Here is a 27,526-nt window from a genome sequence, read left to right as displayed (position 1 = left end):
GTGTAAGAAAAAAGCGTGGGCCGGTAAATTAATGTTGACCAACCATATGTTCCGGAAGTGTTCAAAATTACCAGAGAGAGAGAGAGAGGATTATTTGATAAAATGTTACTTCACTTGCTCTCGTCTCACAAAATTTCCATTTCGATATTTACTGTATAAGATCTGAAAAAATAGAAATTACAGATTTTCATTTTCTTCTAAAGAACTGTTTTTAATAGATAGTTACTGAATTGTATCACCATGTCAAAAATTAGCTACAAAGATATAGCTGTCGCTGCTTCTCAAGACCCTGAATTGCGACTGATGTTGGAAGAATTAGTTAAAGGTACTACTTTAAGTGCAAGAGATAGAAATCCCTCTTTGCGAAATGGATGCATCATGAATGGACTACATTCCCAAGAAATTTCATAATTCGATCTTGAAAGAACTACATATGGGTCACCTGGGATTTGATGCCCGGCGGAGACCAGTAGACTTTTCTGAGTTAACCAGACATAATATCCAGAAAAGTCTCTTTCCCAGAGTCCAAAATACTGATCAATATTTCAGAATTCATGTTTGGGACAGTAAAAATTTGAACATGTCTGGCCATTTAGAATGAGCATTAAAGAGTACAGTTGGTCAAACTTGATTAATTTGAAGCTGAAGAGAACAGCAAAAAAAGTTTGAATAAGTTTGTAAAGATGAAAGCCTTTGCACTTTGCATATTAGTTGAACATTGACACCATATTGAAAGATTTTGTAGATATAGTGGAACTTGATTAATTTGAAAAGTTTGGAAAATTTTAACTTTTATGAAGTTCCCTTGAACTTCCATCCAATTTAATATTAAAATTCTTGTTTAATTCAATTTTTTTTCGAATTTTTTGGATAATTTGAAGTTGGGGGGGGGGGGGAAATCACAATTTTAGTACAAGTGAAACCATATTCTAAAAAACAGTTCTAAAAAATTATACTATCACCAAGGCCGCAACTAGATATTTTGTCACTCTGGGCAAGCCGCCATTTTGGTGCTCCTTAAAATGTAGAAGCAGCAGTTAAAGAGTGAATTTGGTGTCCCCTTCTGGTTCAGTGCACCAGACCCACCTGCTCCCCCCCCCCCCCAGTTGTTGCCCTGACTATCACTTCAACTGCTTTCTATTTTGCTTCAACCACGTTGTTAAACAATTAATCATCACAGACAAATAAAAGTTGAAGAAGTCTGACTTATTTTCGGCGCACATTGGGTCTCGGTTTTTTTTCACCCCAACTTCTGGCTCGTACAGCTGTTGAACATTCTGTCTGTGTCTGCTGAGCAACGTGTAAAGAAATTAAGGTTGAGGGCTGAAGGTAACCCCAACTTCCATGATCAAAATTTGTGAAAAGGCTATTCGTGCTGATATAATTAAAAGTTCTTGTATGATGAGTTAGCTATTTAAAATATGAATTGTCAGTATAGGAAAAAAATCGAAATTTGATTGTAAATTTTTAGTGCTTTTTGATAATCTAATGCCCATTTTAACATTGTTTAGCTGGAGTGCATGGAAAATGTGTACCACTTGATACAAATTATGTTGTTCAACCTTATGGATCAAGGTGTACCATTGAAAACCTGAAACATTTTTATCATCATTAAGAGATTATGGAAGTATCAGAATGCATGAATTTCAATATGTTAATAAAAGTATAAGCTATTTCCTTCATACCATATGAATGATAAGCAAAATTTGCAAATCAGTTTCATAACTGATGATCATGAAGTGTTTCTGTAAATTAGATTTTTCACAGTCAAGAAATTCTGTAGTGATGTTGATTCCAGAACAGTGGAATAAAATGTGGCAGCTAAGATTGTTACCCTATGTGAATATTGATAATCAAGTTATACAATTTGTAGTCATTTTACGGATCCAGTTTAGATTTATATTGGATAATTCAAACTTTTTTCCAGTGACAGTGAATTCAGATAAACCAAGTTCAACTGTATTGTCCTTGTTTTATTCAATTTGAGGGTTTGCTATTTAAGAATGGTATTCATTTCTAGGAAATATCCCTATAAAGTTTACAAAGGATGCATATAGATTATTCTATGTATGGAAACAAGACATACAGTGGAACTTGGTTAATTCAAACTTTTACAAACTCTCGAGTTTTATATCTAATTTAATGTTAAATTTTCTTGTTTAATTTCAATTTTTTTCGAATGTTTTGGATAATTCAAAGTTGGAGAAGAAAGTCATGGTTGTAGTATGAGCAGATGTAGACAGTTTGGGAAAATCCACAAGCAGAGTCAGACGTTGCTTCTCTCTACCACTTTGTTCAACCTTCATTATCTATGAATATCGGCTTGCTGACCAATTAGTTATACAGTAAATCTTAGAAAAAGTTCAAAAATATTCTTACATTTCTGAATTTAGGCCCACAGTGAGTGTCATTTTTTTTTTTCCTTCTTTTAACTTCTGGCCCAAACAGCCATGCTAACATTCTGTTGAGGAACATGTAAGGAATTGTCGGGCTAGTCCCAAAGATAACTCCAGGTTTTATTACAACTTATTGTAAAAAATTAGCACTTCTTTGAAAATGGGACCTTGTTAGAATTTAATTTGCTTTTCACATTTGATTTATTGTTTAGCAACTCAAAAAAATTACTGGTTGTGACTGGTTTGAATGTTTTTAGAAATCGCAAAGCCCCACGATCTAAATTCATAAAAAATTATCTTATCCGGAATTAATCTGCTAAAAGGTTTTAGATGACCAGTAAGCAATTTCAGAAAGACTGTCCATATATAAAGAATTCAAAATGCTAATTTGTAAATTTTTAGTTTTTTGTTAATTTTATGCTTATTTTAACATTGTTCAGCCGAAATGTATCAAAATTGTGTACCACTTTTGATATGAATTGTGTTGGACAACCTATAGAAACAGATGTCTTCAGTAGTTTTTTCTAAAAAAAAATGTAATGAAAGTATATTTTCCTAATAGCAAAATTTGTGAAACAGTTTCGTGAGACTGATGATCAGTAACTGTTTCCGTAAATCAGGCTTTAAGCATAGTCAAGAAATTCTACAGTTATGCCGATTCCAGAGCAATGGAATAATGTAACAGAGCTAAGATTAATTATTTATCTTATGTGAATATTGATGATTTAATTGCAATTTCCAGTCATTTTACGGATCCAGAATAGATTAATTGGATAATTCAATATTTTTTTGCTGTCCTCTTAAAGTATGTTTCTGGGAAAAAGTTCAACGTTCTTGAAGTCATAGCATATTTCTCCTCACTTCACAGCCTTACTGTGCAGATTCTAGTCAAGAGGCTGAACGACACATTTGTTGTCTTCAACTTGAAGCAAGCCTTATGTCTCAAATAAAAATCTGTCTGAACAATTTGCATTCAACATTTTCTTTCTTGCTTATAGAAGAGCACCCTAAGTGGACGTGGAACTATTGGACTTATCCTGGCCTGACAAATTTGCTGCTGATCGTACAGTAACCATCCAAGTGGTGAAAACTGGAACTGGATAAAGACACTCAAGAAATACTGTAATAAAAATTCACTGCATGGCTCGCAACTCTCATTCAAAGTTAATCATTAATTTATTAAAAACATAGCTGCTCTTAATTCTAATTTGTTACCGTAATCTTAAAAATTCTGGCGTTTGAAACTTTTGTATTTTGATTTAAAAAAAAATGAGAAGTATTTTCCCTCTCTTGTTCTGAATTTTTTTAAATAATATTTCAAAAATAAAAGGCCCATTTTGGCCTTATTGGCCCTTGCGCCATTAAACCTAAAATCCAATCAAAAATAAAACATAAAAGAAATTTTTGTAAAGCTTGACAAATATTGATATAAATCTGAATAAGATTAATTATGAACATTACTTTTTCCATGGCTCTTATAGTTGAACTTACAATGTTGAAAGAATGCAAGAAAACAAAACAAATCAACACTTCAAATTCCCAAAAAAATGTGCAAAACTTGTCCAGGACTTTATAATTTTTTTTACAAAATTTCAGAGCATTTTGGTAATTTTTTTTTCTAGTATTTCATTTAATTGTCGTATAGTATTATTTAATTTATTTCAGATGACATCTAATAATTTAATTGTTAGTAGCAAAATTTCATGATCTTACTGTCCCAGCTTGAAAAAGTGTTAACCAAGGAGACTAAAAAAATTTTCAGATTTACAACCACAACATTTCATCATAATTTACCATGTTTTCCCGAAAATAAGACCCCAAAAAGTAAGCCCTAGCATAATTTTTCAGGATGCTCGTAATATAAGCCCTACGTAGTAGCCCAGATCGATAGGATACTCGCCTAAAGTACCAAAGGATGTTTAGAGGTGTCGCGAGTTCGATACCTGGTTCGTCCTTGTTAGAAAACTTTCCTGACACAGGGGTACAACAGAAACGGCGACATGACCACAAAAAAAATTGTTACTGCAGGGAGTCCCCATCGAGGGATTAGCGCACCAATCTCCCGATGAGTATAAAAAACAAGCCTGCCATTTGGAATTTGCAATAAATTGTAGGTCCCAGTCTAATTAGCCCTCGTGCAGAAAATGACAGTGGTGCAACAAAAATGATCAAATATAAGCCCTACCCCAAAAATAACCCTAGCTAAAATCGTCAATCAGATGCATTTAGCATGTTGTTGCAACACATGACTGATGTAGTGAATTATATATATATAATGATAACGGTTTTATTATTATTTATTATCAGATAAAAAATACAAATGAATAATATCATTGAAATTTATACAGTCGAATCCCGTTATAATGAATGCCAAGAGACCGGAGGAATCACTTCGTTAAAACAAAATTGTGTTATAAAGGAATTCCAGGTTACCTAGCATTGTTCCTATGCAAACTTATTTGGGGGATTAGAAAAATGTTTGTTAAAATGAGATTTTCACTATAACAGGATTCGACTGTACTTTAAATAAGTTATAAACAAAAATTAAATGTTTGTAAACACGCCTATGTGAACAGATAAATTTGAGACTTTGACTTTTATCAAATAAAATAAAGAAAATTTCTACTCACAGCATTTCTGATGATAAAAAAAACATGAGAGGTATCACACTATAAAAGTTTTAGAAAAGTTATTTTATAAAACTTAAAAATGCAATCAACTTAATTCGAGCAAAGTAACCAAAATTATATTTTGTTTCCAGGCTCTACTCCCCTCATCCCAATCCACTCGCGATCACTGATGTGAGAGGCATAACGCAAGATATATCAACATCAAATTACTATTATTTACAACAAAAAATTCTAAAGTAAAAAGAAATCCTATCTTAATGATATAATATACAGTCAACGCTCTTTTTTATGAACCTGTACAGACATGATGATTAGTTTGTAAAGTCGAAAGTTTATAAATAGAAGAGACTGAAAAAAATGTGGGGAATAAAAAATGAGTTATTCATTCACCTTTGTAGAGGACGCCATAATACGCGGCACTGCCTGGGTTTTTTTCAATGAGGCTTTTCGGATCACGTGATATCTCCCTCTTTCTTTAAGGGACATACAAACCATGTCCAAGTAAACCATTATGACGACTTCCTGCACGACTCATGAAAGAAACAAATCTAGATTAAAGAAATGTAGAAATGAATATTTTTTTTTTTCTTTTTGATGGGCGTTAGGTAGTTAAAGTTTTTTTCCCTTGAACTTCAAATTATCCAATTTGCCAGTTTCTGCTTTAAAAAATGCTTAATTAAAGCTGTGGAATTTCTTCAATGTACTTTACAGGCCCATAATTAATTTTAAAACATCCTAAACTATATGAATTTATGCTGTTGAATATTAAAAGATAAGATGGAGATATTAATTTTCATGCTTGAGAAGATATAAATAGAAAGTTGAAATCAATGCTATTGCATGGATATCCAACTCAAAAGTAGGTCCGGGGCTAATTACTTGATATTTAATTTTCTGGGCTTCGTATTCCTAAGGAACTCAATATTTCAAAAATAGAGAATTCAATGCAATTTTTAAAATTATTCATGTGGCGGAAAACCCCACTAAATTTCTTCAGTAAAATCGGCAATTTTAACACATTTCTATGGGGATCATCCTTTGCCTGACCCTCAAAGTGATGCTGATGTCTTTTCAAGAAGCTTCATTACTGAAAGGATTGAAAAAGTGACAAACCATTATAAAGGCATAAACTATAATACTGGCAGCATCAGAGAAGTAGCAAACCATTGTAAAACATATATATGTCTGAAATGCATTGGTAGGGGAACCACAATAAAACCAAAGTAAACTTTCCAAAAGTGATTGTTGAGGTCGAGAAACCATTGTTGATGACATTTTTTTGCCCAGCTCTGATAAACTTTTAAGGTAGCCAGTCTATCGTTCAAGTCAGGTCTTGTTTGGTATACATGAAAAATTTGTGTGGTGACAATATTTGTAGATAAATTGTAAATTTTTATAGAGAACATACACACAGACAGAATCAATTATATATTTATAGATTTCCTTAAAAATCAGATTTTATTTTATTTTGCTTCATTGCAAAATTTTGGTAAATATAAGATTCCATGAAGTTGATGTAGGATAACATTTCATGCAAATCTTGCTTCTCTGAAATATTTTCAGGATGGTAAAAAGCTGCTGGAACCACTCGCCACAGAAACTTTCGCTGATTTTTGATTAGAGGACTCAATGTGATTTTTTGAACCCCATACTTTTTGACAATTTCTGTCTAAGAGTTTGCACATTAATTTTTTTAAAAACATTTTTCTTCATCCACTGTGAAGCACAGTATTTTCTGTTCTGTTGACATTGCAAAGTTCTTTGCAATGTCCTTCTAAGGAAGTAAATGAACAGCAGTTGGCTGAAATAGAGTTTTATTGACTGTTGACTTAGAAATGGTGTATCAGTAACCTAAAGTATCACAGCATTTCTGAAACCACCAGTTTATCCAATCATAATGCACAAAGAGTGAATAATGTTGATACATTTTCAATTCATGGTCACCCTTGTCAATAATCGAACCCTCTTTCCTTTCACATGTTCACAAAATACCTGTATGTTGCTGATTACAAATTGGTGAACTCTAGATAGTGATATTTTCCCTTAAAACATGTGGAACATCCAAAATGACATTCACTTTTGATTACAACAAACTCAGAGGCAGCTGGAAGAATAAAATAACTGGGAAAAAATTGGAAGAAAAACAAAGTTACTAAAATAGAGAGTTGATAGAAATGAGAGTTTTTCGTAAAATGGAGTGGGTTTTAATATAGTGCTCTTTGGCATATAGTTCTGAACTGGGGACTATTTTGTATAGAAGAACATGTGCTTATAAATTCAAAGTTTCTAAAATTGAATGTTGACTGTATTCAGCTGAGCAAGTCCAGTGTAACCACTTTGACCAGATTTTAAAAATTTTACAAGAGCCAGAATTCAAACTATGGGGGAGGGGGCAGCGTGTTTTTTGAATTTTCTCATAGCTTGGATGTTTTCCAAACATCATAGAGGAGTCTTTGGGACACCTATCACATTGCGTATATTATTTTTGAGGAAATAAAAGTTTATTTGCCTACCCTATTTATAATATTTGAGATGGCTTACTCTCAGCTAAACATTTCTGTCCACTCTTTTACAGGAAGCGTTTTTGCAGTTCTCAGGCAAAAAATGATTTAACACTGTAAACTAAGATGTTAACTTATAAATTACTAACCATTGTCAGTCAGAAATACAAAGTTTTGTATTTAAAACTGCCCTTTTTTCAGCATATGTGTAAGAAATAAGTTTATTTCATTATTTTAAAGGGTGGAAATAGCAATATATTAAAATTTTTTATAGCAATATATTTGTTTTCTTAACAGAGTGGACAAAATACATAATTTTTAGTTATAAAACCCAAAAAATAAAATATTTGTAAACAAAAGTGAAAAATATTTATTAAATATTAAACTTCACGTCATTGGTAATAATTTGAATCAATGAATTTGAGATCTTTGAATTTTTCATTTCAAAAATGTGGAATGTACATTTCTTTTTTTAGGGGATGACCCATTTAGTCCAATATTTTTTGTTCAATAGACTTTCGCTGTTCCCTCACATAAGACCACAGAGTGTGCCGGATTTTTTAGCTGCCTTGTTGGGCATTTTTGCCTGTTGTGGCCTTGTATTTGTATTACTGGAAGTTAATTGAAAAAGCCCATTTAAATGATATAAACTTACAATACAGACGCATGTAGCATTTTCCTCTTCTATGCTTGAAGAAAACGTGCCTAAAAATGCCAGATTACTGGACAGGCCAGACTTATGCATGACTAGATTATTGAAAGTCTAATGTACTAAAATTTACTTAAAATCTTTTCAAAGCTTTTTTTTCCAAATTTTCCTCTTCCTACTACTATTAGTTTCCCTACTATTAGTTTTTTGCATAATCAAATTATCAATTTTTGCAGTAACTTTTCAGAAATATATTTGTTGATGAACCAATAATCATCTTCATAGTGTAATCTTGTGTATGCCCATTGCAGCAGACATTGAATGAGAGAGAATTCTTGGAAAGTATTAAATCTAGTTGTGATTTTGGAAACCACTGACCTCTGATTCATCACTTTAAGAAAGGCAGTCATGTACTCATTCTACAACAATTTGCAAACAATGAGGTAACTATATTTTATAATAGTAAAAATTGGGTATACTTTAAACCTCCCCATTCCATATTTTTTATTAGTAGCATCATTAATACATGGTATGTCATCATTCTGTATATGAAATTTGAAATTTTTTTTTTATTTAATACATGTCATCATTCAATGGCACATGAAATTTTCTTAAATTCACATTTAATACACTTCAAAACTGAATATGCAATATATCCTCTAATATACACTAGAATGGGCAATAATGTTATTTTACATCAGCAATCTCTTTATTTTTTACTATTACAATTAAACTTCTGTGGGTGGCCACTTCTGTTCCAAGGCCAATGTTTCTAAGAATGGACTCCATAGATATAGTACAAAAACCACCCCTCTTCCACAGCCATCTGCATGCAGTTGGCTGTGAACCAGTCTGCTGCCACTTCCTTATAAATAAGAGTTGCAAAAAAAAACAAGTTTTGAGTGTGGGTGTTTTTTTTTTAATCCATTGAGACCTGATAGTTATCTTTGTATAACCTTGTAATCTTTATACATTGTAATAAAAACTTTTTTGAATCAATCAGATTTTCTGTTCATGAGTGACATTATCTGATATAAAACATTTTTAAAATCATATCCCAGCTAATAAGAGAGTAAAAGTTTTCCCTGGTGGACAGGGAAACAAAAGACAACCTATGATCTTTACTGAATAGGTAAAGGATGTAAAACGTTTGGTAGTTACCTGTAGAGAAGGAATGGAAGCATTAGAAAAAAACCAGACCTGCCAACTTTCCGAATTTAGGCAGGAGACTCCGGGTTTCTTGTCCTTCCTCCTGCGCTCTGAATTTTGGCATAAAATTGAATTTGAAAAAAAAAATTTTTTTTTTTCTTTTAGTTCGAATTTTTTTTTTTTAGATTTTTCCTAAGCTTTCACGATGCTGTGATATCAAGGACTCTCATGGCCATAGGGTTAAAACACCTATAGAGGGCAGCCATAGTTTGCAGAAACCTACCTACTCGGTTGACAACATCACTTCAGCCGAGCAGCCATCAAAAAGTCTTGTTGATTGCATTCAAGCAAACCCTATATAAATCCGGGATCATGAAATCCCTATATAATTATTATTGTATTCTATCAACAACCACAGGGCAAACACAATAACAGAGATTGATTGTACCTGTTATAAAACCATGTGACATGTAATACCACCCGAGCTTTTTTTGTCAGCAGCCTTATATTTTAAAGTTCTTTTTAATTATTGTTTTCTGTGATCAAATGTCTTCAAAAATAAAGTATACAACTGCTTTTGAGAGTTCATACACCCATCACTGATAGCATCCACAATGATTATATTCTACTCAGGGGACCTGCCTGGTGGGGGGGGGGTGCACTTTTTCTCAATTGATTGATTTTTTCACAAAAAAAATGTTTGATCAGGTCCATGGGAGCAGGAGAGGGGTGTTATTCTCCATCCTCTCTGGAGAATATCCAGATTTCTGGATTCAAAAAGTTGGCATGCTTGAAAAACTAAAAAGTCTGCTACTGAGAATCAAGGGGCCCAGACTCTTCCCCATAAATATGTTGGGAAAATCTTAGGTTAAAAATTGAAAATAAAATTGCGTAAGAAAAATTCAGAAAAATAATGTAACCAAAAATGTCTTGATTTAATGAAAGAAAAATCTGTATACAGTCAACACTTGTTATAATGACCCCATATTATAGGAACCATTCCATTACAATGATCAGTAGGGTAAGTCCCTTTTTTCATATAATGAATAAGGGGCCGTTCAAGTATTAAGTCATCATCGATGGGGGGAGGGGGTTTCCGATTTGTTGACTTTTGATGACAAGGGGGGAGGGAGGTTTGGATAATGCTTACGTCATCAACCACCTTTTATGAAAATATGAAATATTTTTAATGGCATCTTACTCGGTGCGCCAGAAACGAGGAAAAACCTTTCGATAGTTCGTGGGTAATTGAAGTAACATCCCTCCTATTGATAAGTGCCCTACAGAGCCACTTTAGTGATCTCTAAATGTTTCGCGGATCCAAGTGATCTGGAAATGTGTCCGGGCCATATTTGGTCCGCGGGCCAAAGACCTTTATGTGATTTATCATTATATGGCTTATATAGAGGGTGGATCGCAATGAATTTATTAAAGATGAATTTTAAGTTCATTGCCTTCAAATAACATTGAAATTAAATTGATTATAATAACATTTAAAGGTATTTTCTTCCGAAATTTCAATTTAAAAAAAAAATATTTCAGCATTTTGCTTACTTTGCTGACAAGGGGGGGGGGTCAAAAATGGCTAAAAATTTGCTTACATAATACTTGAACGGACCCTAACCTATATGTTTTCATTTTGATATAATGCCCTTCAAATATAACAACCTTATTTAGTACCTCTAAATATTTCTTATAGATGGCACTGCCTGTTTTACTGTTACAAATACAACCAATAACAAACCGTGACTGTAGTCTGTTCTTGATTAAGTTTGTAGAGAAGGAGAAGCTAAGAGAAAACTTCATCGCTCATTTCTTAAAATAAAATAATGTGATCTTCACTTATTCCCAAGAGATCTGTATGATCTCCAGAGGGAATTTGTTAGTAGACATCCATGCCTGAACTGGGAGTTGAATCCAGACCTGCACAGTCAGATTCTAGCTCCGTAACCACTAATGGCAAGGAAAGCTTCTTAACCAATTTATCTATGCACTGCCTCTGTAAGGTATGACTGATTCTCGCCAAGCTTATTGAGAAAAATTATTTTTTGTAAGTAACGAAATGCATGTGCAAAAATTGCACATTAATTGCAGTGATGAACAAAAATTATTATTGTTGATCATTTAGAAAAGTTGAGTACAGTTTTTGAAATCAAAGATTTTTTTCTTCTCGAAAAATAGCGAAACCAGAAGTTATACTGTACATTGAAAAACAATTGAAAATAGAAAAAAATGATTATGTATCTTGTATTAGCAAGGTACTTAAACTTCAAATTGATTTACTGTAAGTGACGTTAAAAGCCTATAATATTTTTTAACATTATATCCATTCTCTCAGTTGAAACTAGTGTTTCTATCCCAGGATCCTGTAATTAAAATGTAACTGGGGTAACCAGAAAATTCTTGTGAATCCAGCCATTTCTCAGGATCCTGGATGAAGAATAAGATTGAACCAGATCACATTTCTGTATTGAATTAGACATGCCTAAGAAATTTTTATCACTAGAAGCATGCATTTTAGAAGCTCTGCAATCAATAAATTTTGAATAAAATTAATTGTGTTAATAAATAAGTTATTAAATATATTAATGAATTATATACGGTATATTTATATATATAACTCTTTAGGGGGCATTGATGAGATATTTCACCTCCCTAAAAGCCTCTGACACTGATACACTGAAAGTTTAGTGCCGTAAATAGCTGCTATGGTGGTCATAGTGATGGACTCGCATCGCGAGGACCTGGGTTCGAACCCCACCATTGCCATAGTGGTGGTCGGCTGAAGTTGATTTTCTGTGGTTTCCAACTTCAAGGAGCGAATGTGAGCCGATCTCCCCATTAAAAAGTTTTGCCACAGAGAGCAACAGACCTACAAACAGCACAAATGTAATTCAATCATAACACATCACAAACTTCCCTTCTGAAATATAGATGGCAGCACTAAAAAATCAAACAACACTACATATGCACTCAGACGGTTAGGTACACACACAGTTACACCTCTGGCACAACTCACTAGGTAGTAAATCGCCCATAAATGGTGATAGACCTGAGTTGTGCTTGGTTTGAAAGAAAGAAAAAAAGTGCCGTAAATAGCCATTCCTGTGGCCTGTGCAAGAATTTGCATTTACGCTCTTTCTGGCCCATTCTGGGCCCCCTCTAAGTGGGCCCTGTGCGGGTGTACTTGTTGCAGTGATCAGTGTCATTCACCATCAGTTCCATCCCCAAACTCCTCTCAGACTCAATCGCTCTCTTATCTTCGCACCCTTTTCATATTCTTCATTTTTTTAAACACATGGTATGGCATTTATGTTTTATCATAAGAATAAAAATACATTAAGTCTGCTAGTACTGCTTTTTTGCTTATCTTTTTTTAATAGAACCAACATTTAAAGCATTTTTTATTGTTTTTTGGATAATTCAAGTTTTTCGATAATCCGAGTTGGCCTTGGCCTCATCCACCTCAGATTATCGAGGCTCTACTGTATATAGGGCCTGTGAAAAGTCTAGCCTGGGGCCTGCTGAAGATCCTAGCCTAGGGGCCCTGCTGCAGGATGTGTGGGGCCATGCTATTGTCAACATCATCGGGGTATTCAACAAAAAATAAAAATCCTGATGGGCCTCTCGCACATTCCCTTGCTGGTACTCCACATTATCAGTGGAACAGGTGTCTTTTCTCGGAATTGTAGACATTATTTATGTCAAACAAAACGTTTTCTGATATCAGTGAATGAATATATAAATACACCAAATCCTAAATCCATCAATTTTGAAAGAAAAAGTATACTGAGAATGCCATCTATAACTATAGTTTAAAACTGAGTGAAAAATTTTATTATGGGGGTCATTACTTTTTTCAATTCGGCAAATAAACAAAATTGAAAAAAAATAATTATGAGACGAAATAGAGATCAGCAACATGTAACAGCCATTTCGGTGATGAAGCTTTTAATGATATATAGTGTCAAATAGACATGCATTTGATATGCATCATATTGAGTGATGGTAATTAATTTTTTTCAATTAAATCCATTAGTTTTAAACAATATGTTTTTTAGTATTTCTTCCAAAATCATAAATAACCCTGAATGGAATATAGTCTCTTATTAGTTGACTGTATAAGTCTAATTTGTATGGCTGTTCTATTGCATTGAGTTTTCCTCCAGTCTACCATACGTTAGATTTTTGTTTATTCTGTGAAGATGCTATATTGAAATCTGTGAAAAAGAATGTAAAATGCTAACTCCTAATGGTTTTGTTTACAGAAAAGAACAAGGTAGTGGAGAAAAAGTTATTTGGAAGTGTGCTATCCACATCATCAGAACAAATGTCCTGGAAGAGCACATACAATAAATATTTAAGTTGTTTATGTAAAGGAGCACATTCATGTTTCCTCTGCTGAATTTATTGACTGCAAGAAAGCTATGAATATGCTTGAAGAGAACGTTTGTGCATTGCATCAACTTAGTTATGACATAGTTGCAGATATCAGCAACTCTCTCCATTGGAGCATGTTCACAACTTCCAAAAATTAATTCCTGTGCAAATGAGAGTTCGAAGAGTATCTGAAATAATTCCATAGAATCCAAAAACTCTTGACAATATTCTTAATTGAAAACAGTTATACTAACGCCCTTGATGGTCTACCAATTCTTCATGATAGCAGCAATTCAGATTACAGATTCTTAATTTTTTCAATAAAGAATGGTTCATTTTTTCAAAAATTGAATGGTCTGAAAGATGCCGAACACTGGTTTGCTGAGGGAACTTCCAGCTGTTGAAACAATCCACTCCATAATTATTTCAACAGCTGTATACCACAGGGTTGCAACTAGGAGGGAGCAGGTCGGTCTGGTGCCCGGAGCGCTGGACCATAGGGGTGCCAAATTCACCCTTTAACTGCTCCTTCTACATTATGCAGGGCACCAAATGCATTCTTGCCTAAACTGACAAAGTATCTGGTTGCTACCTTTTATACCATTCATGCAGTGAAATGCAGAATGGCAAGTTTTTAGAGTGTATGTCCTCATTTCAAATAGAACAACAGATTTCTATATTAAAATGTACCAAGCTTCAAAGGAACTGAAATCAGAACTCAACCTCATCATTTTGACAGATTTTGAGTGAGCATCCCTATCTGCTACGAAGCAAACGTTTTCACAATACAAACAAAGGGTGCTTTTTCCATTTTTCACAGTGTTTATGGTAGCGAGTGCAGACAAAAGTGGATTGCAAGTTAAATATTCAACATACAGTGATTTTGCATTGAATATGAGAAAATTAGCTGCATTATCATTCATACTGGCCAGAGATGTAGTTAAAAAATTTAAAGATTTGCTAGATAGGAAGAAGAGATAATAATAATTGCATGAAAACTATTTAAATGATATTTTAAATTATTTTGATAATACCTAGATTGGAGGGCCAACCCAAAAAACACACACATCATAAAAGAGACCAAAATATTCCTCTTGAATTATGGAATCAGTTCGATGCCATTATTGATGGCTTAGAAAGAAAGAAAAGCAAAAACCAATAATAATATTGTTGGCATAATTTGTTCAATAGTATACTATTGAAGTCTATCATCCCAATATTTAGAAATTCATAACGGTTCTGCAGAAAAAGAACAATCTAATAAAGATTAAATTAGAGCAGTGCATCTTAGGTCAAGAACATTCTAAGCATCATAAAAAAGCTGTGGAGACTGAGAAAAGAATTTTCAAAATATTAGAGAATTATGAGAATCAAACAGAAAAATTTCTATGAAGAATAGTACATACGTTTCAGCTGCAAGTAAGTGTAAGTACTTTTGATGATGCATTTTATGATGACATGATGATGCATTTTATGATGACATGATGATGCATTTTATGATGACATGATGATGCATTTTATGATGACATGATGATGCATTTTATGATGACATGATGATGCATTTTATGACAACATATATGTGTGTCAAAAGGAAAAAAAGATAATTCTAACCACACCTTATTTTCAAAATCATTTCAAAGCATTTTGAAAATATGCCAGTCCTAAGTCTGGAAAAAGTGGGAAGGGAATCAGTATATGCAAAACACCATTACTGCTTAATTATACGCTAAATTGTCTTGTGGTAAAATGTTGAGGCCCATTTCAGTATGTCTCAAAAATTATTTTTGTGACTATTCATGTACAGGGTGCAAATTAGTAAATTGAAGGAAAGAACCACATAAAATAACAGACAAGCTTATTCTACACTTTATATGATGGACACATTGGGGGGGGGGCGGTCAGACTAATGATGTCTTGGACATGTATTCAGGTGCTTAGCTTTTTACTTTTTTTGTGCAACATGCATAGGGGATTGTATTTTAAATTCATAACCAAAGAAATTAATAAAATAATTATAAATCATGTTTTACAAGGTTTTGCAGAAGTAACCATTAACTGAATAACTAATGAATTGGTGATTTCTGTTGTACTGTATGGCAAAAATCAGGTTCATTATATTGAAATATCAACTTTTAATTAAATTCATCATATTTACTGAAATTGTGAATTAATTTACATAATTTATGACGGATTATGATTGTTAATATAGATAGTCATCATAAGTGTTTGTCATTTTCAAATTTTTAGAGTGAATTTTAATTTGTTGCAAATTTATGATGTTTTTTTTTTCCCTGTTCAAAGTGAGTTTTTAAGCAATTTCAAGAATAATTGGTAATTTTTCTAAAAATTTGTGACTTTTCTGAGATATTTAATGATGTCTTGCATTTACAATCTAAAAGTTTCCTGTTTTTCTTAATGGAATATAGTCACATGATTGTTTGCAAAAGAGTTAGGGAATGAGCAGGATATACTGCATAATTAAATTGGGTGATTAGGATGATCGTATCACCCATTTCCCAGGATGTTCCTGTATTTGTTCATCATTTTTGTCACCCTGACTTAAATGGCCTGTTTTTTCCTGTATTTTCAACTAAGCCTACTTGAATTGTTATTCTACTGTATAATAAATGATTAAAATTATTTTTCCAACATTTATAAAATGATATGATCTTATGACTATAAATATGAATATTTATTTCACATATTTGCTATGTTTTTAAATGTTTTATTTTGTCAAATTCGTTTTAGTCCACTGCAATCTGCAGTATTTTCCCCCCACGATTGGGGAGCTTTCAATGATTTTAGCAATAATTGGCACCTTAGATTACCTTTATCATTATTTTTGACAATAACTAGCAACTTTGCTTGCTCTTAACAGTAGTTTTGGCAATAATTGGCGATTTTCTATATTTTTCCATGTTTAGGATCCTAATTTCTTGTATTATTTTGAGGAAAAATGCCATATTAATCTATGTCAACCTATGAATGATGGATGGGTAATGAACCTTTGTACAGAGGTTAACCAAGTAACTGAAAGTACTGTGTAATCATATTGAAGATTTTAAACATCTAACACTCACTTATTGATGTCTATATTTAAAAAAAATTTAACTTAGAATTTGAAAGAGTATTTCAAAAAGAACCTTTAACAATTAGAAATCATTAAACCTCCCTTAAAAATGTTGTATCTTTTTGAATGAAATAGGCTTTCTTCAGATTTTCAGCAGGTATAAACTAAGGGGTATAGGGAAAAGTGTTCCATTGAGAAATGAACTTTACAAAATATTTATGCTTGTCAGTGATAAAATAAGAAGCTTTTATGAAGACGAGATATCTCGTCAATGCCGCTTAAAGGGTTAACAAAATTTAGAGGGGGCAAAGAATTTTGATGAATGAAATTCACATCCAGATGCATATTGGCTAAGCTAACCATACCTACCCCAGAATAAATAAAGGAAATTGCCAATTATTGTCAAAAATGATGTTGAAAGACATGCTTCTAAATCCTGTGGAAGACCCAGAAACAAGTAGTCAATTAAGAAGCTATATGATGTCACCAAACATAGAACCCCTCCACCATGTAACAGTGTATGTGCCAATTGTTTTAAATATTAAAAAGTTGTAGGTACATATACCATGATGAAATCTAATACTGAAACAGATTTAACAAAAATTAACACTTGATTGAGGTATAATAAGTTAATCTTGAATCTCACCAATACTAAATATATAAATTATCAATTATATAATAGAAATATTGAAACACTTATAATTCAGTGCCATGATTTGGGATGTTCTGATGACCAATTGTAACATATCCATGTTACGGGCCAGCAGAGAAGCTATTTTTAGTTTCAATCTAGTTGTATTTATTGAATATTTACCTTTTTGCTTTCTTTGAGATCGGTCTTGCTTGATGATTGTGTTTCAGCGATCGTGGCCAATTTTCACGCTGTTGCCAGATTTGAGATAACATTGTTCAGTTGTGTGTTATGCAAATTCAGGTATTATTTCTTGAATTTGATTGGACCCGTTGGCCTTGCATGATCGAGGACATTTCCCTCAAATACAGATTCTATGTTATATTCTTGCTCTCACTTCATTTTTCAGTATGATCACACTTCACCGCATTCCCTAGTATAGGCCTTGGCCAAGCAATATTTAATAAATAAATAAACTCACAATAAAGGTGCCTTATGCATCTCTGCATTTACCATGATATCCTGAAGGATTAATAGCAATGCTGTGGCCACTTTCGATCACTGTCTTGCTGGTTCTGTGGAGATGATCTTGTCAGTGCTATATTTTATCACCATTTCGCTGATCTCTTGGGGAACAATCACCATGCCTATGATGAGGTGTGATGGCCACCTTGATCCTTACTCACAGTAATCGGGTTCCTGTGATGTATACTTGTGTAAAATTTGCTGTCTCTGGAAAGGTATCAAGAATAAGGTTCTGGGTTTTCACCCATTCTCTGGAATTTTTTACAATTTCCCATTCCCAAAATCTCGAGAATTTTGGAAAAATACTGTTGCAACACAGTAATACTTGCAATGGTATACAAAAGTTTTTCAAAAAATCAATGGGAAATATTCATTGGAAAACTAATTTTCTCTAGCATTGCTTGGAAAAGAAATAGAGGAAAGTCTTCCAGTTTCCAATTCTAAAAACTGTACAAGTAACCTTGTGCCTACACTATAAAATCTTAATACTGACAGAACTATACAAACAGACTGAAGCAAAAAAAAATCCCTCTTCCATTTTATGACCCTGTTTGGGGGACACCACAGATCAACACAAGAGAAGATCTGAAATGATTGCATTTTAAGTAGGAAGAGTTTGGTAGATACTCTCCTAGAAAGCACATAGCAGGTTAAGATTCTGCTTTTTGTTATTTATTTTATTTTCCTGTCCGCATAACAATGGCAGGCTTTTTCGCAATTGCAAATAGAGAGGCCAAAAATGTGAAAAAAAGGATTCCCAGGGGCTATACATTTTACAGCCCTGATATAACAGCACTCTATTTTTTAAGCAATCATCAACACACTCTCAAATGTTTGTTAAAGAGAAGAGGGGGAGGATGCTGTCTGTATTTGAGGGAATATTTTGGAAAGAGTTACACTTTTTAAGGAGGTTAACCAATTTTCTTTAATGGTCACAAATCAACACTGTCAAAATTTTCTATTTTGACTTGTGATTGCATGGAAAAACGAGTCAATGCCTTTGAGGAGGGGCCTAATAGTCCAGAGGTGAATGTGACGCAAAGTGAGGTTAAATTGGGGACTTGAAGATTCAAAAATAAAATCTGGAAAAATTCTCTAATTGTTATTTTGTGCAAAAAATATATGAATAATTATTTTTATGAAAGTGATGTGTAAAAGTTTGATCATAGGTATGAAAATATTATAGTGGCAAGTATATGTTGATTTTAATGTATAGCTATATAGAAAAAATAAGATATACATGTATTTTTTTTCTTCGCTCAGTCTGGATGTCTGTATGCCAGAGATAAAGGCACCACGTCGCAAAAGGGAATTTTGCAGGAGAGTTGTTTAAAGATTTTTTTTTAGTACAATATGTCTCTTTACGGAGCTCGTTTGTTTTAATATATTTGTTATTTATTGAAAATTGATTTAGTGTCCCTATACCTATATGTAGTGTGATGAAAGCACTGCTAATTAATAGTGTTATCTCAGTATTGATGAAAATGGACATGGTGCCCTTTACCTCTGGTATACAGATTTAGAATATTCAAGATAAGAAAAATTAAAAAAAAGGTGAAATGTCATTTGATAACTAGGAAAATTAGAGAAAATTCTCTCCCAAAGAAATTTTAAATTACTAACCTTGAAAAAAAACATTTTAAATCAATAGAAGTTGATTAAGGTATCTGACTACGTTTAAAACCTCATTTTGGAAGAAAATATCTTTTTTTCATGTTTTATGAAAGCCCCAATTTTTGTGATTCTAAACTAGGCCTTGTTTTGTTTATATAATGCTTAGAACTGAAATTATGTCCACTTTAGAGTTGCATTTTTACATCAAGTAATCTGTGAATGAAAATTTCAAAGGCATTTTATGGAGAATGTTATTTCTGAAATTTTATTTGAGTTTGAAACATGATTTCTAAAAATCTATTGACTGTATCATTGCAAAATTTTAACCTTTTGGGATCAGCAAATTTCTCTGATGGGAGTACCAGCTAGTCGGAGCAAATTTAGCTTTTCTGAGTTATTTCTCCCTGAGTGATTAATTTTGACAAATATATCACAGTTATTAAAAAATTGTTGTGTTTAATAGTACATATAATACATAAAAACATAAATTTGTAATTTCTGTAATTTTGTTTGAATTCTCAAAATTTCCCACAACATGCAACCAGGCTAGCGGCACTGACTTCTAAGACGACTTGCGAATGCCACCACTGTGGCAGCATCGCCTGCAAGGGGTTAATATTATATTTTGCCATTTATTGTGGAGGGTTATAAACCAAAATCTATTGACTGTACCCTTATGAAATTGGTTGTGTCCACCAGCATGGATCCTATAGGATCCCTTGATGGATTTTTTTTGTTCAATTTATGTTTTGCAACAATAATAATGACAATAAAATTGAAAATCTAAAGTGTATTAAATGCATTCGTCTAATTGTGCAGTGTTTTATATACACAATATGTTGAGTGACATTTCAAAAAATTCCCACGTACATCAGTTGAGTTAAATGACACTTTTGCCAAAATTTGTAATTTCAGTTGGAGTAAAAACGTCGTGAGTATAGAGAACAATTGAGGCCAAACTTAAACATTGAATAAATAAGAAGGTAGTATAAATTAGAGTCGTATAAACACAGGGTTCCACTGTAAATAAATGATTTCCTAAATTCTCTGGAAATACAATTTCCCGATTCCCAAAGGTTCCAAAATGTCGGGAATTTAGAAACCCTAGTCGAAAATGGTGATGATTTTGTGGGCTTCAATGTGTATGTGACAGACTTTCTAGTTGTGTGGATATTTTTCCGATCAAATCGCATTGGTGAGACCAATTTCAATAATGACTGATGTTTTGGCTTAAATCTTATTAACATAAACATTTGAATTCTTGTATCATGATTATCATTTCCAGAAATTATTTTTTTTTTTTTTTTTTATTTAGCAAAAGAGATGTCTCTGTGTATGCTTGTACAACTTTTCATCAAAGGTGAACATAACTGTCACATACTGGATGATGGGTTAAAAAAAAAACCAATTTACAATGTGTGAAAGGGGGAAAAAATACCTATATATACACTTGTATATAAACACACGTATGAATGGGGGAGAATTGATAGTTAAATATAAAGTAATAGATGGGTGAAGGGGGAAAAACCAAATTAAGTAGTAACATCATTGTGGCAATTGCGTGGTGGGCGCATTTTAAATATCAAAATTGGAGATAATAAGTATGATTTGAGTAATTGAACTACTGTCGGAAAGGCAAAATATTTAAGATGAATATAATGGGAAAAAATCAATAACTTTAATTAGTGTGGGAACAAATGCTTTAAAAAAAATAATTTTGAAAAAAAGTACATGGAAATATCAATAGACAATAGATATCTTTTAAGGTACTTTTTTGTAGGTGTAAAGAGAGCAAGCATTTTCAATGGGAAGAGAGTTATAAAACTTAAATATTAGTTAAGAGAAATGAATTTTTTAAATATTTTTGTGAATAATTGGCAATGAATATGTGGCGTTACGCCTAGCAAATCGAGTGGATATTAATGGTAGGGAGTATTGACATTCAAAGAGAAGCAATAGGGATTTATAAAAATATAAGTATCTAAGTGGTAGGATTTCTATACTTTTGAAGAGAGTGATGGAGTATAATAGTTATTAAAAATTAACCTTATAATTTTCTTCTGTAGTGATATAATAGGTTTTAAGTTAGTCAAATAATCACTACCCCAAAGAGGTAAACCGTAAAATAAGTAAGAATGGAACAGTGAGTAAAGGGTGATTACAAAAGAGCGATTAATAAAATATTTTAGAAAATAAAATTTATACATTGTAAATCTGCCACACCGTTGGGCATTCAGCCACCTCGTTGGGCATTTTGCCTGTTGTGGCTTTGTATTTGTATAATTTGATTTGTAGATTATGAACATGGGATTTCCATTTCATGATTATCGATCAATTGTTGCTGTAATTAAAATAAATTTAATATTTATTGAATTAATTTAAGTAATTAAAATAAATATTCATATAAAAAATTCAGTGTCATTCCTTATTGTCTGCCAAAAAATTCATTTAGGAAAGCAAAAACATACCGGGTATGCAAAGAATGTTGCACAATGTTTTTACCAGCTTTTTTCGGTAACTGATGAGTTTATAAATATTTAAGAGTTACTATAAACAAAAATTCAAAATGGTCTTAAAAACTCTCATGCAATTGCAGTTAGTAACGAAATAAAATACAAAGTGCCTTGAAAAAAAGTAAATATATTATTTCTTCTCATAAACTCTACACTAGCGGTTCTGAACTAGTGCTCTGCAGAGCCCAAGATAAGTTTATCTTGTCTTATTTGATGCTTTCCAGACAGAAAAGGGGGTAAGCAATATCAAATACACACACTCATTTTTACAAATTGCAGGCTTTTAACTTTTTATTTATCTTACAAGCTTTTCTTAAGTCGTTATATACCTTTTTCAGATCAGGAAACAATAAAAAAAGGTTAAATTATGCCGTGGTTCTTATAAATCAATGCATTTTTATTTTGAGTATTTTCTTTAATGATAATTTATGCAGAATCATTACAAGCCAGTCTTAGTTATTTTTCAGCAAACTGTAATACTTATATTCAATTAAACGCAAGACACATATTTTTGAAATAGCACATTGATAGAGTAACTAAATTTTGAGTTGGCACTCATTTATGAAATTAAAGTAAAAGTGTGGAATACTTATTGGATTTTAATTTAATTTGGCATGTGCATCCATATAAACCTGGCCCTTGAACAATAATTGAGTTTCCTTAGTAATCTTTATTCTGTCCAGTCTTACTTTTTTTAGATGCATATCAAACACAGCAAGTGAATAATTTACATTCTACATTTGTTATTTGAAATCTATTATGTTATTATGTTTATGCATTGGCGTACGCAAGGGGAATCCCCCCCCCCCCAGCCAAGGTTATAGTGTTATTTTACAGGAAAAAAATCGGAAAACCCCCCTCAAAAGAAAATTCTGTGCACGCCTATGTGTTTATGTAGTTGACAATGAAATGTATATTCAAATAAACGACCATAATAATGTATGTTAGTTATCATATATTTCACTTTTTAATTCTAATAAAAAAACCAATTGCAAATCATATGAATTTTTAATTGTGATTTGAAATTGTAATTGACACACAGGTCTGTAGTATTAAAACCATGCAAAGTTTTCTGTAAACTGATGAAACATAGCCAGATTTGGAAAACTATAAACCTTTCATGATTTATTTTCAGCTACTAATTTCAAACATGACCTATTTTTGTCTATCGCATAAAGATTTTTTCACAAAAATGGATTTCAATATCATAAGAAAACTGCTATAAAATATGTTATTGTAACCTATTTAAACCTTTTGTGAATACTACATAAACTTTGTTTATGACATAATTACACATCATCAAGTGTTCGAAACACTAGGGATAGCATGCACCATGTTGGTGCTTACAAAAAGTTATTCAATGAGACATGTCAATATTCAAAAAACAGAAAAAGCAAATTAACCAAAATATTACAAATTATACACAAGCACGAAACACATATAATACAAAGTGTAGTCTGATTGAATATTAAGGTAGAGTGAATCAAGGAAAAAAGGAAAAAAAAAAAGATTAGTTCAAATTTCACAATACATGGGGTGGCAAACAGAAGTGTCAGATCGTAGTGTAAATAAATATTTTCAGTCATTGAGGTGCTTATTTTAAGAGAAATAAAAAAAATATATATATATATATACACACACATATACGGGGTGATTATAAAAAAACTATCCCGACATATGGGCCCCTAACTATCATACCATTCACAGAAACTGAATGAAATTTTGGCATAAGGTATTTTGATGCATGCGCTCAAGAATGATATGGAAAACAACAGTGTCACTCTAACAGTTACGGTTACAGTGAGAAAATTTCGAAAATATCAAATGGCAACACCAAGTTTTTTATATTGGAATGTGATCTCCATTGTGAAAAACCCTAAATAGCGTTCAAACGGCAACTGTAGCATGAAAATCACCGGTGGTAGATAGGCTAAAAGTGAGGACAACCAATAAGGACAGAGAAGCAGCATAAAATAAAGCATTTTATTGTGTTTCACAAATTTTCCACATGACCTTGTGGAGGACTAATCAGGCTGGGATCTCAGCCGAAGAAACTGTGTGACAAATGAAACGAACATTAATGCTCTAGTGCACGGCAAAGTCCTTTTTACTTTTTTCTTGCCTAGCTCCAGGGATTTTCGTGCTACAGGTGCCATTCCAACGCTATTTATTGTTTTTCAGTATGGAGATCGCATTCCAATACAAAAAACTTGGTGTTGCCATTTGATATTTTCGAAATTTTCTCACTGTAACCGTAACTGTTAGAGTGACACTGTTGTTTTCCATATCATTCTTGAGCGCATACCTCAAAATACCTTATGCCAATATTGCCTCCATACTGAAAAACACTAAATAGCGTTAGAATGACACCTGTAGCACGAAAATCCCCGGAGCTAGGCAAGGAAAAAGTAAAAAGGACTTTGCCGTGCACCAGAGCATTAATGTTCTTTTCATTCGTCACACTGTTTCTTCGGCTGAGATCCCAGCCTGATTAGTCCTCCACAAGGTCATGTGGAAAATTTGTGAAACACAATAAAATGCTTTATTTTATGCTGCTTCTCTGTCCTTATTGGTTGTCCTCACTTTTAGCCTATCTACCGCCGGTGATTTTCATGCTACAGTTGCCGTTCGAACGCTATTTAGGGTTTTTCACAATGGAGATCACATTCCAATACAAAAAACTTGGTGTTGCCATTTGATATTTTCGAAATTTTCTCACTGTAACCGTAACTGTTAGAGTGACACTGTTGTTTTCCATATCATTCTTGAGCGCAAACATCAAAATACCTTATGCCAAAATTTCATTCAGTTTCTGTGAATGGTATGATAGTTAGGGGCCCATATGTCGGGATAGTTTTTTTTATAATCACCCTATATCTGCATGAAAGAAAGGGAGGAAGGGAGGAGAAAAGAAAATCATAGTTTTCCTGGTACAAATGGTTACGTATGCATAGAAGGTAGTGAATTAATTCCCTGGTTCAGTAGCAATTTTCTATAGCAGATATTGTGAGTACAAACTTTTCAAAGATTTTTTAAAAGTATACTAATTTTGAATTCCTTGTAGATTTATTGGTAAACTATCATATTGTTTAGGGGCTAGGTAAATGAAACTTTTTCGTAAAATGTTTTTGTGAGGTTTGGGATTCACTAATATCTAGTTTGGTCTCCTTGGATTAGCTACTGTATGTTTTGCACACAAGTTAAAATTTCTATAAACAGTCAGACATACTTTATAGAAATATAAGTGTCTGATTGGTAAAATGTTTAAATTGTTATAATGAGTCAAGTAAACGCTTTCAGTCTGATTTGAAAGAATTTTTATAAATTTGTTTTGGGTCCGGGTTATTTCACTAATGTTAGTTAAATAATCTCCTCCATATGCTACAAGGCCGTAACTTATGTGCGATTGGATCTATGCGTAATAGAGTGTCAGTAAAAATCTGTGATTTACTTTATATTTTAGGTGATAAAATTTGCTTAGGGGAAACCACAATTTTTTTGAAACATTTGCTATATGGGTTTTTCATTTTAGATTTGAGTCGATATTTAGTCCTAGGTATTTTATGGAATTAACTTTTTCATAGCTGCTTATGTTCTCTTCTTCAACAGGTTTGAATCCCTAAAATATCTTGAGCTATTTATTGAACTTAATATTGTTAAAAAAACATGAAACAGAAGTCAGATTTATCGTGTGTTGATTCTATCATATCAGACATTGTATTAATTCATAAAAACATCTTTATTTTGCTTGGATACAGTCAAGTATACTATACAGCTATTTGTTGAATGAGTGGAGGTTATTCTATTAATGTCAATACATTTTTTTTTGACTGCAAAAGAACAAAAAAGTTTTTAATGATTTTTCTAATCTCTTATCAACTTTGTTTCTTTACAATAAAACACTGGCAGTTAGACAACTTAATGTGTTTAAAACCAACGATAATACTGTCGTTTAAAGAAACAGAGTGCCTCTCCAGATCTATAGGTTAACAAAGACAAAATATCTATGCAATCCCCTATGACCATACAAGGATATTTTTCAAAGACATTTCAATTAACTTCTGTAATCCAGTACTTATCATAGATGAGTACAGTGGGGCAATTTCCCCCACATTAACTGCAAACACCCTTGATAACTGCCCCCCACTCCATTCAAATATATCTGCTTTTGTTTTTCATAATGTACAAATGATACATAATTTTCAAAAATAAACTATAATGATAAAGTATAATTGTAGTGCATCTTATATATTTTATGAGTTTATATTATGTGTAATATATTCATATCATTCAATAAATAAATTTTTTGTTTAAACAGATTCTATCCTTGTGTTGTCACTATTGTTAAAAATATGCCTGTTACTGCTGTTCTTTAGAAAGAATGCTTGTAGGTTATCACTTCATATGTCCTGTCTTGAAATAGAGATTTCCTTGAAAAATAGATGAATGAAATAACTTGTGCAGTTATTGCTATATTTAAAACTTGGTACATTATTAAAACTATTTTTCAGATTTTGATGAATGGTTGACTAGAAAGCGGAAATAAGAGAGACAATCTTATGTTTTGGCAGAAGGAACATCCAAATTGAAAAACTATTGTTATAGAATAAAACTGTAGCAGGGTAACAAAAAAATTAGTTTCCATTGCTCATCAAGTATTCTTGTGAAGCTATTAAATGCGCATTTTGAATGTGTTTACTTCAAAAAAACGTTATGGTCATGATTATCTTCTTGGACAGATTCCTCTCTCAAAAAATAAAAGTTATAGCTGGTGTGTATATAAAAGCTTTTTTTTTAAATTTATTTCACTCAACATTTGTACTCGTGTTCTGCATTCTAACTTCTTATTCTAATTTGCTACATTACACGTGAACATTAAATGGTGTTAACTTAGATTGGGTTTTTATTTTTCATGTTAGGTAAGGCATCTTGAAGCCTCAAAAACCTATTAGCATCAAGAATAATTGTTCATTCATTTGAGTATCAAACTTGAATAATTTATTACTCACACACTTTTATTTCACAAATATCTTTTATCATTCACAAGTATTTTCTTAAATTATTAATGGCTCTTATTATTTTTCAGCAAAAAGAAACTGATAACAATTGTTTGGCGGAATATATGTATTAATTCTTAAATCATTTTTGATAATTGTATTAAAAAATTTGTAACACAATGAAGTACTTTTGAACTTGAGTTTTTCATTACATAATTTCTCTTCTACTTTCCATCAGCTCGTACATGTACAATTTTTCTGTGTACTTTTGAAGGCATAAATTATACTGTCAACATTTATGAGTACTGAATTATAAGTATAGTTAACATCCATATGAAATTCTATGATAAACTATTTAATTCAATCAAAAATTTGTAAAAGTTATAATCAGTTGGAATTTCGTGACAGGAGTTGCAGTAGAACATTCCTAATCTGGATTCTTTAAGACCTAGGTAATTCCAGATTAGGGAT

At 32.4% G+C, this 27,526-nt stretch overlaps 1 long non-coding RNA gene across 4 annotated transcripts; it reads left to right on the top strand.

The window, feature by feature from the left end:
- On the top strand, positions 1-27,235 carry LOC149067569 (uncharacterized). Of its 4 annotated transcripts, none has more exons than XR_016195326.1 (5): positions 1-325; positions 3,395-3,518; positions 8,488-8,619; positions 13,594-15,130; positions 26,570-27,235. It is a non-coding gene; the product is annotated as an uncharacterized LOC149067569 (long non-coding RNA). The 4 variants fall into 4 exon arrangements; XR_016195325.1 differs by having other exon boundaries at positions 1-1,329; XR_016195327.1 differs by having other exon boundaries at positions 1-3,518; positions 13,594-15,124.
- The last annotated feature ends 291 nt before the right edge of the window (positions 27,236-27,526 follow it).

The sequence above is a fragment of the Pholcus phalangioides genome, unplaced genomic scaffold (assembly GCF_987345545.1).
Source record: "Pholcus phalangioides strain wild (caught in Gottingen) unplaced genomic scaffold, Ppha-v1.0 ptg000029l_1, whole genome shotgun sequence".
NCBI classification, from domain to species: domain Eukaryota; kingdom Metazoa; phylum Arthropoda; class Arachnida; order Araneae; family Pholcidae; genus Pholcus; species Pholcus phalangioides.
Note: the sequence above shows the minus strand (reverse complement) of the source record. Positions and strands in the feature narration are given on the sequence as shown.